Below are 17,050 nucleotides of genomic sequence, written 5' to 3'. Positions count from 1 at the left end.
TACTCCATCTCTACTTGCTGTCAGAGTAAGGCAGATGTCAGTGGTGACATTAATTATCATTTGAGGGGAGTGATTGTTATCATTTGAAGTACTGGGGGCTTTACCCCAATAGAAATTTAGCTTTAAAAAACATCACTTTTTACTTCTATAGTAATGCGTCTCAGTGGTTGCATCCATAAGGCTCTGAGTTTGATCACCAGTGCCAGAAATAAAGGAGTGGGAGACAGGAAGTGAGGGGAGGAAATATAGGATTTATAAATTAAAGAGGTACTAGAAGAGAGCAAGGGAAGGGGTGACATTGTCCAAAAAGAAATGTACTCTTTACCTGACTTATGTAAGTGTAACTCCTATATCCATTACCTGTATAATAACAATAAAAATTAATTTAAAATACCACTTTTTCTGCAACAGTTGGTGGCACCCTTTCAGTGTCATATAGATAGAATTTCGTGGACAGAATATTTTACACACTATTGCAATTTGTGAGTAGTGATCTGCTGTCTCCAGAGCCCATTCCTGGACCCAGTACACATACTAAGGGCACCAAAAGGTCCTCACCAGTTTTGGTGGAGAGCAAGCCTGGGAGGCTCATCACAGCAGGACAACATGGGAAGAACTCAAATGTTCTACAGACTACATGTCTCCATGTTGAATGGGTTCAGACTTCAATCACTGTAACAGAAATATCACTTTTGCAGGAGCTGCTACTTTGTAATGTCATGGAAATCTCGAAGTAGACAGACTCTGCCATCATCCTTTCCTGGCACATAATACTAACCCATCTCTTCACTTCCTAACAAGGTTTATTTGGTGCTGGTACTGGTGCTTGAACTCAGGGCCTAGACGCAATGTCTTAGCTTTTTTCACTCAAGGCTTGAGACAAACTTCCACTTCCAGCTTTTTAGTTGTTAATTTGAGATAAGTCTCACAAATATTTCTGTCCTGGCTGGCTTTAACCTGTACTCCTCAGATTTCAGCCTCCTGAGCAGCTAGGATCACATGTGTGAACCACTTGCACACGGCTTTCTAATCAGGACTTGAATTGTGTTATATTTTTTTCCCACCTAAAATTATTCTCTGGCCCTTCCCCTCCCTCCTCAATGGAAACAGGGATGCTAGAGTTCAGGTAGGGTAGTATAAAACTCATCTGTTTCTTTTCAATGACTAGACCAGAGTCAATGGAATGTTTTTATTTTTTAATTTTTTAGCGGGTGGGAAAATCAGAAAGACACTCAAGCCACCTTGGAGCAAATACCCACTGATCACTGGACTTTCTCTTTCTTTCAACTGTGCCCTTGCTCTGGTATGAAATCTTCGGAGGGCTCCAGAGCAAGCTCATTCCTTCCACTCTCTTACTTGCTACTATACTCCAATCTCTTACCTGCTACTGCACTTAACCCTGGAAATTGCATCCTGGTCCACGTGCTATCCAAGTTCAATGCCCTGGCACTCAATTCACAGGTCCTCCACCCCTACATTTAATAAGATATTAGACCTCATTAGCAGATTCCTTCATGAAGGATCGCTTTGTAATTTCCCTAGGCCTCTGGCCCTGTTGGTTCCATGAGCTCTTTCCTTCCTGGGAAAAATAATTAAACATTGAACTATGCTCATGTAAAGGCAAATCATTTTAGGATAAATTCAATGTTATGTATTTTTCTTCTTATTTTCAGAAAAAATTTAAATGTAATCATGAGCCTCTGAAATTATTGTGGGCCCTAGGCTCTGTGACTGTTAGGTCTAATGAATAAATCAGTTGCTACCTGCCTCCTTCCTCCGTGGTATTTTTCTTCTCATTGCCTTACTTCTTGGTAATAATCTCTGTGGACTAGTTAGAATGTCACACGTGACATTAATTAATACATGCACATGTGTGCACACACACACCTACATGAGCACGTTATGTGCACTCATACTGTGTAAAAATGAAGTTACTAATCCAACAACATAGCACCAGGTACCAAAGGCAATGTTCTTTCCTTCCTTCCTTCCTTTCCTCCCCCTCCTCTTTTTCCTCCTCCTCCTCTTTCTCTTCTTCCTCTTTTCATTTGTTTCTTTCTTTTCTTTCTCTTAGTTTCTTTCTTTGTTTCTTTCTCTCTTCCTTGCCTCCTTCTTTCCTTCCTTGCTTCCTTCCTTTTTTTTTTTTTTTTGGGTCTGGTCAAGGGGCCTGAACTCTGGACCTGGGTGCTGTCCCTCAGCTCTTCAGCTCAAAGCTAGTGCTCTACCATTAAGCCACCTTCCCAGCCCTTCTCTTCCTTTTTCGGTCTTCCTTCCTTTTGTCTTTTTGTCTTTCTTGGAGGTGTAGAGTTTGAACTCAAAACCGGGTGCTCTTGTTTGGTTTGCTTGCTCAACTGGCATTCTACCACTTGAACCATGGCTCCAGACCAGCTTTTTGCCCTTAAGGGCCTTTTACTCATTTCACCACACCTGGTAAACTTTAAAATCCCCAGGTTGGATTATGGACATTTTCTTTGAGCCACTGAAAGTCTTCTCCAGGCTTGGCAGCTCCAGGGAATCGGCTGTCTCCCATTTTCCTCATCTGGTCCTTTGGGCACACAGTGCTAAATATGTGCTCCAGGGCAGTGAGCTATTAATTTAGACATAGCTCAGCTTGAGTGGAGAGTGGGTCCAGGCCTTATTAATGCTTACTGGCTGGTAGCTCTCACACAACTTCCCTGCCGGTAAGCTCAGGCTCTGAAGTGTGCTACTAGGCTCTTCCCACAGCCCCTAGGGTCCTTAAAAGTCATCATCACAGGCGTCAAGGTGCACATCAAAAGCCTCTCTGTTGCACTTCACGTCAGGAGTGAAGACATACTTGTGGAAGGTCCCATCTACGCAGATGGCTATTACAGAGTTGACATTCTGGGAAGTACTGCGACCAAAGGCACTTATGCAAGCTGACTCAGCAGACACAGTAAAGCTCACTAGACTCCACTGAGAGTCCACTTACTGTCCTATCATAGGGCCCACGTACTGCCCAGTCATAGGGCCGACCCTGCCCACACAAGCCAGCGCAGAACGGTGGTTGAGGTGGGTATCCTTGAGAGCAAAGATATGGACAGTGCCCTTATCACTGGAAGCACAGAGGAAGGAGGAGTCATGGCTGAAGTTAAAGCAGTAGAGAGTGGCAGGGTCAATGCCTTGGCGCAGCTCCACCAGTTTCTCCTTGGACTGGGTGTCAAAAAGATGGATAAGAGTGCTTTTCTGGGAGGCCGAGGCCCCGACTGTGCCTGGCGGATTCAGAGACACACAGGCCACATCACCCTGATGGGCATTGATGGTAAATGGGGCGGATGAAGTGCCAGGCTTGGGGCTTGCCAGCTCCACAAGTTGTAAACTTCCACACTTGTGTCCCGGGAACATGAGCAATTGCTTCTCCAGGCTGGGGCAGAGTTCACAAAGTCCTCTGGAGTTGTCTCGGGTGTCAAACTCAAACAGCTTCCGGGGACTGTCTGGGAAGGAGTACACATAGATGCAGTTTCTCAGCACCATCACGATCTTGTTGTGGCGCTTGCGTACAGTCAGCACTAGCTGGGTGAAGGTGAACTCCAGCACCAATTTGTCCTGGAGTTTTTGCCCTCCTGGGCATCGTCCCAGATCAGCACTGAGGTGGCTGAGAACTTGGGGCTACTACCACCGCCCACCAGGGCCAACAGGTTGGAGCAGTGCAGCATCTCTACCAAGCCAGTGCTGCCCACCTGTTGGTGGTCCAGGCGCCTCCTCGCCTTCAGTGGCTCCACGCTGTAGATGAGCACACCTGTCTCCATGGCACAGCAAAAGCAGCTTTGGTCTTGGTTGAAATGCAGGCCCATCACCTTGAAGCGGCTGCTGAGACATGGTCCAGAATTGCTGCGCCCTCCCACCCCCACCACAAAAGGGCTAAAGTTGAGAAGAGTCTCCAAATTCTAGAAACTTCTGTCCACAAGTGTTTTCCTCTTTTCCTTCTCGGCTAACTTCCTTGCCAGGGCTGGGATCATGCTGTGGCTTCTTCTCACCTTCCTCTGCTGGCTCTACAGACCCCTCTCGAACCGATCTCTGCCGTCAGCACCTTGGGCAGCCTGGTTTTCTGATGTCGGGGGCCTGGCAGCTGGGGCTCCGGTGTTTACATCAGGCCCTGCTTCTGGAGGAGGGAATCTGAGAGCCGAAGAGACTCATCAGGGCCCCAAATCCCCTTGAGTCTCTCCTGGCCTGACCCTGACCCGTGGAAGAGTCCTTGGAGCATCCCGAGGAGCATCAGGATATTCCCCCAGAGCAAGCGGGGAGAGGGACTCCGCTTCCCCCAAGACCCAGGCTCAGACCAGCTTTTTTTTGATAGTTAATTGAAGATGGACTCTCTCAGGCTTTTCTTCTCTGACTGGCATTGAATCACAGTCTTCTAGATCTCATCTCCCCCCCCACCCCTAACTGCTAAAATTACAGGTGTGAGCCATCCACACAGCCAGCTGCAGTAAATCAGATTCATTTCCATTTTGGTGTCCATTGCATTCACTGTTAGTATATAGAAATGCAGTTGGGTTTTAATATATATGTATACATATATATATATATATATATACACATTTATCTTTAAAACTTTGATAAACATGTACATTCATTTATAGAGTTTATTTTTTGGTCCCTTCAGATTTTCATGTAAACAATCATGTCATTCATTGCAGATAGGAATGGTTTTATTCATTCCTTCCAAGTCCTATGTTCTTTTCATGTATGTATCTGTGTATGTTCATGTGTGTGCACGTGTCTAACTAGAGAGAGTCTCATCTCAAATTTCCCTCTTAGGTGTGTGCTTTTTCCATTTTTTTCCTACAAGGAGCAGGTTTTGCTGGCTTAAAAAATTATTTCGTGTGTGTGTATGTGTAATTGTAGTAGAGAAATTTCTACCTCAAATTTTCCTTATTGATGGTCTCTCTTTTCTGTTTGACTACAAAGAGCAGGCTTTTAGTGTAGGCTTTCCTGAACCTGTTAGTGTTCCCATGTTGTTGGGTTCTCTGTTACTTAAGGTAGGAGTTACAAAGCAAAAATAGCATTTAGGGACTTCACCACCGGATCCCCTATTCTCTTTCCTTGCCATCCTTCTGTATCTATTTTACACACGAAGAGGCTTTCTCTGTACCAAGAAGATGAATCAAGAAACATGCATCTACTCCATATTTTGAAAAGCACCATTTGTTTTATAAAATGTCCTGAAAAAATCATTCCTTGGCTTGAATTTCAAAGTTTCATGAAATAAAAATAAAAAATTAAAACAATAATTGCAACTGCAAAATAGAAACAAATGAACATTATGTGGAACCTAAGTCCTAACTACAAGCTAGGGTCATCAAACACAGGTTAGGGGTAAATGTAGGTTTGGCGTACTCCAGATCTGTTTGAAGGATGGAAACTTCTTTTTGGGAAGTGCCTAGCTCTTGTGAGCCTCACATGGCTGGCAGAGACACTGCTCTGAAGACATGGTAATATTTCTTTCAGGGGGAATTCAGTCTTTTGGCTGATCTCCCAGGTCCCCTGCCTGGATATTTCAGAGGGACTGGAGAAAACTAGGAAGAACTCAACTAATTTCATCTTCACAAAACGCAAAACAAAACCCACAGTGTTTCAAATTTTTGCTCAAAAAGAGTTTCTCAAAAGGTAGAGCCAGCCCTTCTCACGCAATCACACAGCATTGTATCTCTTTGAGGGATTAAAACAGTTTCATTCATATCATTCTTCTGTCTTGGGTTTTGAAAGCAAAAGCCCGGAGTATTGTAGATGTTTTGTGATCATGAGAACAGAAACCATGTGACCTGAAGACCAATGTGACTATGGAAGGTCCTGGGTCCTGAGTCCTGAATGGTTTGCATAGGAAAGGGGTGTTCTGTTCCAAGATACTTGACACTATTTTCCTGAATTACTGATACCACATTCTGCACTATCAATTCAGTCTTTAATAATCATAGGATGGATTTATTTATTTTGTCAGTATTAGGGCTTGAATACAGGGCCCGAGCACTGTCCCTTAGCTTTTTCACTCAAGGCTGGCACTCTAACACTTGAGCCACACCTCCACTTCCATCTTTTTTGGTAGCTAATTGTAAGATTCTCATGGATTTTCCTGTCCTGGCTGGCTTTAAATGGGTGTTCAGATCTCAGCCTCCCGAGTAGCCACAATTACAGGAGTAAGCTGATGGTGCTTGGCTAAGCATGGCCTTTGAGATAGGTTAGTGTGTCTTCCTTAGTCCTAGCTTTGTTTGTCATCTCCTATGTTACATTCGCCTATCCTAACTTTATGACTCTAGTGTTTAAAATATTACTTTCTCAGGTTTATTCATCATGAGTTCTAAAATAATTTTCAGATTCTTCCTACTATGTTAATTTGCACGATATCTACATGTGTCCCTCACCTTTGATTTTTCTTCCAAATGATTTGTTGTCATTGAAAATATTGCTTGGTCACCTGATAGTATCAGTATGGCTTCACCTCCTCTCTGTCTAATGCCAGGCTGGCATCCAGGTCACTCCCTGGTATCACTGTAGTGATAGTCACTTTTCTGAAAAAAAAAGATAAAAGTAGAAATTGTACTTCTCATGCTACTGTGTCCTGATGTGTCTGGGAGCAATTTGCATAAAGGATTAGAGTTGAAGGTTTTATTTAGGTATTTATTTTGTGTGTGTGTGTGTGTGTGTGTGTGTGTGGTGTGTGTGTGTGTGTTTTTCAGGGCCTAGGTGTTGTCCCTTAGCTTTTTCACTCAAGGATAATACTCTACCACTTGAGCCACAGCTCCATTTCAGATTTGGGGGTGGTTAATTTGAGATAAGAATCTTACGAACTTTTGGGGCGGGGAAGGTGGCTCAGTGGTAGAGGGCTTGCATTGCATGCATGAGGCCCTGGGTTCGATTCCTCAGCACCACATAAGCAAAAAGAAAAAAGCCAGAAGTGGCGCTGTGGCTTAAGTGGTAGAGCGCTAGCCTTGAGCTGAAGAGCTGAGGGACAGCGCCCAGGCCTAGAGATCAGGCCCCACGACCGGACTCCCCCTCCCCTCCAAAAAAGAATCTTACGAACTTTCCTGTCCAGGCTGGGTTCTAAAGTGTGATCCTTAGATCTCAGTCTCCTGAGTAGCTAGGATTATAGGAATGTGCTTCCAGTGCCTAGCTTAGAGTTGTTCTTCATACACTGAGTCATCTCTTCCTCTGAAAGGAAGAGCTCCAGGGGACCTCTATGGTATAGTTCCTAGGGCACCATTTCATCTCTGCAGATGTCTTCCCTCCCATCCACCTGCCTGTTACAGACTACAGGGAGTATTTGGTTGACAGACATGGAGAGAGTAGGTGAGTGTTGCTGAGCAGCATGTCAGCCTTGCCTCCCCTAGAAAGCTTCTGTCCTCCCTCACTGCTTGTTCTGCTACTGACATCCTGTCATTGTGACTGTCTGCCACTCCCCACCTCTCTGAGTCAGACATCCTTGTCATAAAAAGATTTCTTTCTCTTTGGAAGAATCAGAGCAAATTATGCCAGTGTATTCGACGTGGAGACACTAAGCAATATCCTGTCCTATATCTGGCTGTTGAAATTTGACACAGCTCACACGCCAATGTATATGCACACATTTGCTTTCAGGATGGTCCCAAATGCCTACTTCTGCTACCTGTTTTCCTTTCATCTTTCTTTTCTCGTTGGGCTCTTTCCCCTTGTGCTCAGATGCTTTCATCTTCTAGTAGTCTTTTGATGATGACATCACTTTGACTCATGTCCAAGACTCTCCTTTCCCTCCAGCCTGTAACTTCCGAAATTTTTTTTTTTTTTTTTTTTTTTGGTGCTGGGGATCGAACCCAGGACGTTGCACTTGCTAGGTAAGCGCTTTGCCACTGAGCTACATCCCAGCCCCCGAAATGTTTTTTTTAAGCATACTAAATAATTCCTACTAGCAGTGAATTTGAAAGGACTTTGTATCCTGTCATTGAGTTTGATGAAATGTGAATACAAGTTAAATGTTCACTTTTCTCTACCTAGAGATCTTGCTCTTCTATCAGCATAAGGCAATTGGGTGCAAGCAGATAGCTTGGGAGACAACTTACTAAATGTTTGGAATGCAGTAGAGTAATTCTAAAAACAAAATATGCCAAGGACGTTACTTCAGTGTATATAAGTAAATAAATATATACACACACACACACATATTATATACACACACATAATAGATATGCTTTTCAATCATTTCTCTTCAGATGTAATTCTCACTTCTAGAAAGGCTTTATAAAGCCCCTGCTTTTGTAGACTATGAGTAAGAATTTTTTTGGGGGGTCTGGTCGTGGGGCCTGAACTCTGGGCCTGGGCGCTGTCCCTCAGCTCTTCACCTCAAGGCTAGCACTCTACCACTTGAGCCACAGTGCCACTTCCGGCTTTTTTTTTCTGCTTATGTGGTGCTGAGGCCTCATGCACGCAAGGCAAGCACTCTACCACTGAGCCACCTTCCAGCCCCTTGCTTCCCTTTGGAAAGGTGGGCCAGGTCAGCCTCTGTTGGGCAGGTGATAAAGTACAAGGTAATGTGGTCTCAAACAAAGCTAGATTAGAGGTGATGTCTTCAACAATGTATTTGCCCTTTCAAATAAATGTACCAAAACACACATACACAAATATATGTGTGTGTGTCTGTGTGTGTATATCTTAGTCACATCCAAAATCTAGATGCTCATCTGAAGTTTGGCTGCTGCTGTGCTGGTGGGAATGTATGACTATGAGTTCACCTGTCAGTTGTGTTGTGGCCAAGGATGATCCTGGGTTGTCTGGGTGGGCCAGGTAACCTCAGGGAGATGGGGAAGAAGGCCTGCCCCAGTCATTGCCAACTGTGTGGATAGTGGAAAGGGTCCCTGACCCTAGAGACATAGGTGTCTCTTGCTGATAGAAAGCAGAAAATAGATCCTCTCTGGAGCTCCCAGAAGGATCACAGCCAAGCTGGTACCTTGTGTTTACCCAGTGAAACCCAGTTTGGATTTCTCAAGACTGGATGTATTGAGGCTGCTGAATATAGCATCAGCAGAGACCTGGCTCAGGGGAAAAAAAGGCATATGGCATCTGTGAGAGAGATGTGGTGGGCACTGTGTGTTTTCTATCAGCCTCTGCTGGTATTTGGCAAGTGTTCTGTGAATAGATGCCCATGCTTGCAAAGGAACCGAGGGTCAGAGAAGACTCCTTTTACCCAGTATACATCAAGTTTGGTCTGCACTAAGGCTGCTGCTTTTCCCCCTGCTTCCCCCTGGTGACTCTTGTTGGCCTTGCATGCTGTGCCCAGCACACACCAGGCTACTGTTCATAAATCATGTCCCAGTCTGGAGGAGAGCTAGTGCCTGTCCGTCACCTTGGCCCTTGTCAGCTGTCCCCACCTCACTGCTACTTCCTGAGCTGCCCCCATTTGGATGGTGAAGAGTCTATTCTTTCAGGAGAGCTGAAGGCTTGGGGGTACCACAAAGCCTCTGGCCCTTGTGCTGTGCCTCAAATCCAGCTAGTTTATCAGGTGCCAAGACACTCCATACCAAGTACCTTTCTGTTTCTCTATACATAGCATCATTTGTTTTGAAATTGATTTTGAAAAGATTTAGGGCTATAAAGTCAGTGAAATTCTGCAGGAATGATTATTGGCTATGTGAAATTTGTCTGCACTATAAAAGGTGCTCAGATCAGTCCTGCCATGTAGTGATGTAAAAGCACTGTCTTTGAAAAATTACTCACCTTGTACCTACTGGACCATAGATGGCTCCATAAATTACAGTCCTGTGCGAGGCACCCCAGGAGTGATTGGAGGCTGATCCAATCCACATGGTCCTCATGCCCTGCTTCAATTCCAAAGGAGCAGTGAGGATTAGCTTTCTGGAATATGGATCAGCAATGTGCTAGCGTGTTGGAAAGTGCTGCCCCTTGCCTAGTCCTCTAGACCTGCTGGTCCTAGCTTGCCCAGGGTTGGGAGAAATATGGTTGTGGCATTAAATCCATCTGTATGAGACTTGGCATCCTGTCAGATAGCTGGAATATGGAGAGCAATGGATCGTCAGGGTTCAGAAGTCAGCATTCACTGTGGGCACAGGCAGCTACAGGACCATTGCACTCTGGTTTTCCTGTGACTTGGACTTGAATCTGTGAGGCCAGGAAGGAATGAAGCTGAAGTATGCCTTGGAACTTTAGCAGCTCAGACCAGCAAGACTGCGTCAGGGAGGAGGAGAATGGCTTCAAAGGTCAGGAGACTTGCCTTGTCACTGTCATGGTCAGTTGTACATGGTATTTGTTTGGTCTGTGGTGAAAGGCCCATAGTTGTCTTTTCAGAAGCTGCTGAGGAAGCTGTAGAGAGGGGCGAGATTGGACCAGACTATGGGCTTGAACCTCAGGTCAGTGGGCTGCTGCCCTTACCTCACTCCTTTGGCAGCCGGCTTCTGCTGTGGTCCTGCCTCTGGCAGGCAGCCTCAGCTCCTCGTTTGGTTTTTTTTTATCTCTCTTTCTGAATGGGAGCAGGAGCTTTTGTTCCACACTGCCCAGGTTTATCATGGTGTTTTGACCGTGGGAGGGAAATAGAGCTGAGTTATTCAACTTGTTATTCAACACAAAAGCACAAGTTAGCTAACTTTTGTGGAAAATTCCAACACAGGAGACCCAGTGTCTATCCCTATTACAGGACTCTGTATAGGCTGAGGAAGTTACTGCTTTGGGGGATGGTCATTCCTTTAAGACAATGGTAATGGGGGGGATGTACTGAGATTTAGAGCTAGAATCCTACCATGGCTGAACAGTCTTGTGCCACTCTGGTCCCTGTAGCAGACTGTTGCTGATTGACAGCAGGTAGGGAGAAGGATGCAGAGTGAGCTGTAGATTGGAGCTGTTGAGTGGTCTGCCCCTAAATGCTGGTATTGTGACACAGCACAGGGCTCTTCTCATTACTCATCCCTCTGTCTACTGTCTCATCCTTTTGAGGGCCACTGTTGATGTTCTTCCAGCATAAGTTCTGCTTGCCATTCTGCTGTGATCTGCAGACTGGACACTTCCCATCTTAATCCCTGTGCTCTAGGTCTCAGTGAGGTGGAGGACTCATCCTTCCAGCTGAGCCATTGAACATGGGCCCAGGCCCATGGAGTTTGTTTTGTGTGCTCAGGGTTAAAGACTTCCAGCTTCCTGGTTCTCTTTCCTGCTGTTCTGGGAAGCAAGACTAGGATTGAGACTGTCTTATAGAGCTGAGCTTTCATTAATTATGATGTTCACCACTGACTTAGAAATCTGCCACTGCTCCATGGCAGAACTGCCTTCAGTTCTCTGTCTCTTGGCAATACATCTTGATTTCCTTCTTGCCTTTTGAAATCACAGGTTGGCTTTTGGGCCACTGTTCCCTTGAACTCCACTTATAGAACTGAGTCTCATGGAGGCTGTCCCAGCAGGCTGTTGGTGGGGGCTTCCTTCTGCTCCTGGGGCCGCTTTGGTCTGGTGAGAAACCTCTGGGTCTTGTTTTTTGTTATGAAGAGCCCGGGCCCTTTGTGCCCATCTGGACTAGCCTTGTTGAGTAGATGGCATACTGGTTTGCCCAGTGTCTGCAAAATAGCATCTGCTTCAAGCACTAGGAACTGCCGCTCTGACCAGAGTAGCATAGGCTTCCATGGCCAGTTGCAATTTCTACTTTCCTAGTCCTTTTCAACTATTTCTATGTCCAAGAGCCCTGTTGTAAGCATGGCTGATCCTCAGTACTGTGTGCAACATCGTTCTGTGTTCTCCTTCTGTCCTGGTCTAGGCCCCAAGTAGGGTTGCCTGTATCTCCTCCAGGACTGAGTAGGAGGGAGAACCTCCCCCAGGTGATGAGGTTCCCTCAGATGAAACACCCTCCCCCAGGTGGCTGCTGCTTCGGTGGCAGGATGAACACAGAAGCACCGTACTGCTCCTGGCTCCTGCTGTGATGAGCTGGCAGGATCACATCCTGTCCTAAGGAAGTGTCTCCTGGCCTGACTGGGCTTTCTGAGAGGCATAGGGAGTAAAGCTTGTGTTGGCCCTGGTCTCCAGAAGCTCCTTGGGGAGTGGCTTCTGTTCAGGGAAGATTCTCCTGTGCTTTACCTATTGCACTGCAGCTTTACAGCTCACTGTGGGGAGCTAGTATCTTGGAAGCCCCAGTGCTGCTATGTGCCTATCTCCTGTGCAGTCCCGTCGTATCGTACTTGTTGTCTGGTCAGCCTTGAATTTAGTAAACCTGGGCTCCATGCCCATGATATAATCTTCTCATGGGGGAGGCAGACCTACTAAATTTTGTCTCACCAGAATCATCTTGAGCTTGAGGTTAGCGAGGGCATGTGCATAGCATGTATGTGAGACCCTGAATTCAGATCCCATGTGCTTCTTGCCACAGCACCAAGAAGTTGAATGAAAAGAATACTTCCACGTTAAGGTGGCATACCTGTAGTCCTAGCTACTTGGAAAGGTGAGGCAGGAGGACTGCTTGAGCCCAGCACTTCCATGCCAGCTGAGGTGATCTAGTGTTGAGTCCTAGGTACTCCCCCAAAAACAAATCCCATGGAGTTTGGAGAAAAAGAAGATTTGTTTTTCTTCCTCTTGCTTTTCTAGGGGGTGGGAAGTTGGCAGTTTTAGGCCAGCTATTGGAACCTTCTGTGCAAGGAAGGTGTCTTCGAAAAGTCTGTGCCTAATGAGATTGAACATGCTGCAGGGAATGTGTGGAAGGGGTTGTAGGAACAGAGAAGAGTTGGGCTCTCTCCTGTGGTGTGTCCCTGCAGAAGTTGCTCATTAGTACATTGGGAAGTCATGCCCAGGTATGTGTGACAGCTAGTTCAAGGACTCACTGCTAAAGCAGATGCACGAGTGGCTGAGAGTGTGGCCTTATTGAAGGGAAGGGGTGCACTCATGCCAGTACTAGGGCTTGAATTCATGGCTTGGGCATTCTACCTTAGATTTTTTCCTCAAGGCTGGCACTGTTCCACTAGAGCCACAGCTCTTCTTCCAGCTTTTTTGGTGGTACATTGGAGATAGGAGTCTTAAGATCTTTTCTGCCTGGGCTGGCTTTGAACCTCAATCCCCATATCTCAGCCTCCTGAGTAGCTAGGATTACAGGCATAGGCCACTGGTACCTGGACATTTATTTTTCTTTCTACCCTATGTTTTTATTATCTTTAGTTGTCAAACGGCTTACCAGTCATTTTGAGTACAGTGCCTCTAATTTGGTCTTTTTAGCAGTGCCATCATTTGTGGTAGTCAGATCAAGCATTGTGGCACTGTTCCCTTTTTTCTTTTCATGTAGTTTTAATTGTAAAGAACACTGTACAGAGGGGTTAGTAGGGTAATGAGTGTATTACCTATCGAGCATTGTTACCTCCTCTTTTGTTGTTCTCCTACCATATCTTCCCTCCCACCTCCCCAACTCCTCTCTCTCCAAAGCTGTAGAGTTCGTTTTCAACATAGTGTCTTATACATCTCCTTGTTACAATGGGTCTACCTGTATCCTTATTTCAGCACTTTATTTCCCTTCCCCTCCCCAAATTATAAAAGTATTTATACCAGATGCAGGGCACCAGAATCAAATACAGTGAAAATGGGTTATGCTATGGAGGAAGAACATACAAAAGGAACAAAAAAATCACATGGTACTTTATAAATACATGAAAAACAATAGTAAGGAGGATAACACTACTTGTGTGGTTGTAGTTGTGATGCTTGAACTTGGGGCCTGGGCACTGTCCTTGAGCTCTTTTGCTGAAGGCCAGCCCTCTACCACTGGAGCTACAGCATCACTTCCAGCTTTCTGGTGGTTAATTGAAGATATGAATCTCACAGACTTTTCCTGCCCAGCTTTGAACCATGATGCTCAAATCTCAACCTCCTGAGGTTGGATTACAGGTGTGAGCCACCAGCACCTGGCCAATCTGGCTTTTTTTAGGAAGGCTTGTGGTCACCTTTTGCAGGCCTTCCTCAATCTCCTTGCTTTCCCAGAAGAGACTTCCAGCTAATCCAGAGGTCTGGCTGACTAGAGTGAGTTGTCTTTGACCCAGGGTAACACATAGCTACTTGAGTCTGTTCTCTCCCCTCCCTAGGGACCTTTGTTCTTGGGGTCCAGAGCAGAATGATACTTGAAGTCAAGTGTGGCTCTTTTCTGTGGACCATTCTCTGACTTCCCACAGGGCTCTGTGTCCTCCATTTTAGGTGGGGAACAGCACTCTGGCCTAACGTCATTTCCCACAGTGTGACACTGGTCATCTTTACAATTTGGATTTCTGTGTCTGAGTAATCCAGTGGGATGAGGGGAGGTGGAGGCAGATGAGCAAGTTGGCTGGGTAGGTCAGTTGGAGTAAAGCATGAGGAAGAGCCTTTGGACTGTCCATCTCATGACTGTCCAGGCTGTGATGTGTCCTGAACACAAGGTCACATGGCTTGCGGGAGCTTAGGCTTGACATTGAGAGTCAGTGGGTAGAGAATGACAGTAAGTATAGATGATGCTGTAATATGGGACATCAGGGGCCTAGTGTGAGGCCTGGTGTTGGGTGGTGGCTAAAGGATTTAAAATTGAGGGCAAACATGGACAGTGGCCATATGATGAACTTGGTCTCATAAAGTAGTCTGTGTAGAGAGTGACAAGTATGGAAAATGGATGAACAGAGACCACTATTAATTACGCAGGGCTGTATAGGGGATCTAGAGGAAGAGTGGAAACAGGCCTATAGGAAAGATGGGGACAGTGCAGTTTATCCAGGACAGGAATGCAGCTGCTGTTCATAGAATGTTAGCTATTTTAGTAGAGTAAGGCAAGGACATGTACGTATCTCACAGTTAAAGCAAAATATCACTCATTTATGATTGAAATCTTAGCACATGGGAAAAAAAGGAAACTCAGGAACTGATTGATTCCCAGTACTTGTGCCTGAACTCAGGGCCTGGGCACTGTCTCTTATTTTTTGCTAAAGGCTGGTACCTCTTAAGCTCCACTTTTGGCCTTTTTTTGGTGGTTAATTGGAAGTGAGAGCCAGGCAGACTTTCTTACCAGGAGCTGGTTTCAACCATGAGTCCTTAGATCTCAATCACTTACATAGCCAAAATTCCAGGTATGAGCCACAAGGTTTATATAAAATATACAGTAAGCATAATACTAAATTTAAGACTGACGGTTGCCCTGACACTGAGGATGTACTGAATATCCTCAACTGTGCTGTCAGGTAAGGGAAAGGACGTCATGTCAGACCAAAGCGGTAAAACTCTCTCCATTTAGAGAACACATAATTATGTAGGAATTCTCCAGATATCAATAAAAAGTTATTTGCCTAATTAACAAGGTTAACCAAGGTCACTGGAACCAGGGGACAATGGACATTCCATATAGTAGCAGTTTACAATAACACCAATACAGGCTGAGAATGTGGCTTAGTGGTAGAGTGCTCGCCTAGCATGCATGAAGCCATGGGGTTGATTCCTCAGTGCCACATCCACAGGAAAGCCAGAAATGGTGCTGTGCTCAAGTAGTAGAGCACTATCCTTGAACAAAAGAAGCTCAGGGACACTGGCCAGGTCCTGAGTTCAAGCCCCAGGACTGGCAAAAATAATACCACAAAACAGGAAATACCTCCCCCTCCTTGGCCTTCCCCTCCTTTCTTGCAAGTACCCATTTTTTGTTGCTTTGACTTAGTCTTTTAAAAGAATTACACTGTTTGTGCTCTCCACAGTCTCTTACACTTAATTAATTTGTAACCCATTGCTTACCACCTAGTATGTTTACTTATGGATTTATAGGTTGCCAAAAATGTGGGGAAACCATGCAACTTACATTTCTCTGGGTCTGGTTTGCTTTGCTTAATGTTGGGTGAGAATGCAGGCAAGAATTCAGTGTATATACCACAGAATTGAGAAATATAAGGAAAAGGGTAGGTTGAAGGAGGGTGAAGATGTTCAAATGGCAAAAAATTCAATACATAACTTAAAATTATGTAAGGGAAGGGGGTTTGGATGGGTTGGGAAGGGTGGATAAGAATGTTGAAAGAGGGGAGTAGGGAGGATTGGGTGGGGGGGGGCAGGGGGAGGATGGGAAAGGATGGAAAGGGGAAACAAAGGAGGAGGCTACAATGCTTAATAAGAATTATACTCATTATCTTGCCCATGTAATTGTAACCCCTCTGTACAGTATTTTCACAATAAAAAAAAGAATGTTGAAAGGGATGGCATTGATCAAGATGCAGTGTACTCATAAACTGCTTCAGTGAATGGCAACTACTTGTCAGTGATTTCCTTTGCCTCAGAGCACTGCCTGAGTGCTGTGAAACTCTTGTTTTTTGTTGTGCATGGTGGCTTCATCATGTAGGCATTAACCACTGATGATCCAACACTGCCTTGGCCTCTGTTTCTCTAGGTGAAAAGCCCCAGCCTTTTGATCCAGTCTTTGGCTTTCTGGGGCCCAGCCCCAATCTGAGACTTCCATGGGCTGCCCCTCATCAGCCAGCTCAGCAACACACAGCAAGTGTCATCACTGGGGATCTCAAGAGTTGTAGCAGCTGCTCACAGGCCAGATCTGCCTCATGGTATCACAAGGTACTACATTCATTTAGTGAATTTCCAGTGCTGCCAGAGTGACAGTTTATTTAACCATGTCCTAGCAGGCTTTTTTGGGTAGAAATTAACAAACCAGTTTCTGAAGTTTGTATAGATGTGTGTAGAATGGGCAGGATAATTTTGAAAAGGATCAAGTTCAAGAAAGCTACAAAGGCCAGGCGCTGGTGGCTCACGCCTATAATCCTAGCTACTCAGGAGGCTGAGATCTGAGGATCGCGGTTGAAAGCCAGCCCGGGCAGGAGAGACCGTGAGACTCCTATCTCCTATAAACCACCAGAAAACCGGAAGTGGCGCTGTAGCTCAAGTGGTAGAGCGCTTGCCTTGAGCTGAAGAGCTGAGGGACAGCACCCAGGCCCAGAGTTCAAGCCCCATGACGGACAAAAAAAAAAAAAGAAAGCTACAAAGTGCTTGGGACACTGAAAGGTTGGGACAAAGACAAGACAGGTAAATGAACAGAACAGAATGGAAAGTTCTGAAGTAATCAAAGAATATAGTGTCCATTCACTTTTTAAAT

General features: G+C 45.4%; 1 pseudogene; it reads right to left on the bottom strand.

Moving 5' to 3' along the window:
• Positions 1-2,736: 2,736 nt before the first annotated feature.
• On the bottom strand, positions 2,737-3,837 carry LOC122122116 (annotated as a pseudogene).
• Between the last annotated feature and the right edge of the window lie 13,213 nt (positions 3,838-17,050).

Source organism: Dipodomys spectabilis, unplaced genomic scaffold (assembly GCF_019054845.1).
Source record: "Dipodomys spectabilis isolate Male_0828 unplaced genomic scaffold, ASM1905484v1 ptg000204l, whole genome shotgun sequence".
Classification (NCBI taxonomy): domain Eukaryota; kingdom Metazoa; phylum Chordata; class Mammalia; order Rodentia; family Heteromyidae; genus Dipodomys; species Dipodomys spectabilis.
The sequence above is the reverse complement of the archived record's forward strand: the minus strand, read 5'-3'. Positions and strand labels throughout refer to the sequence as shown.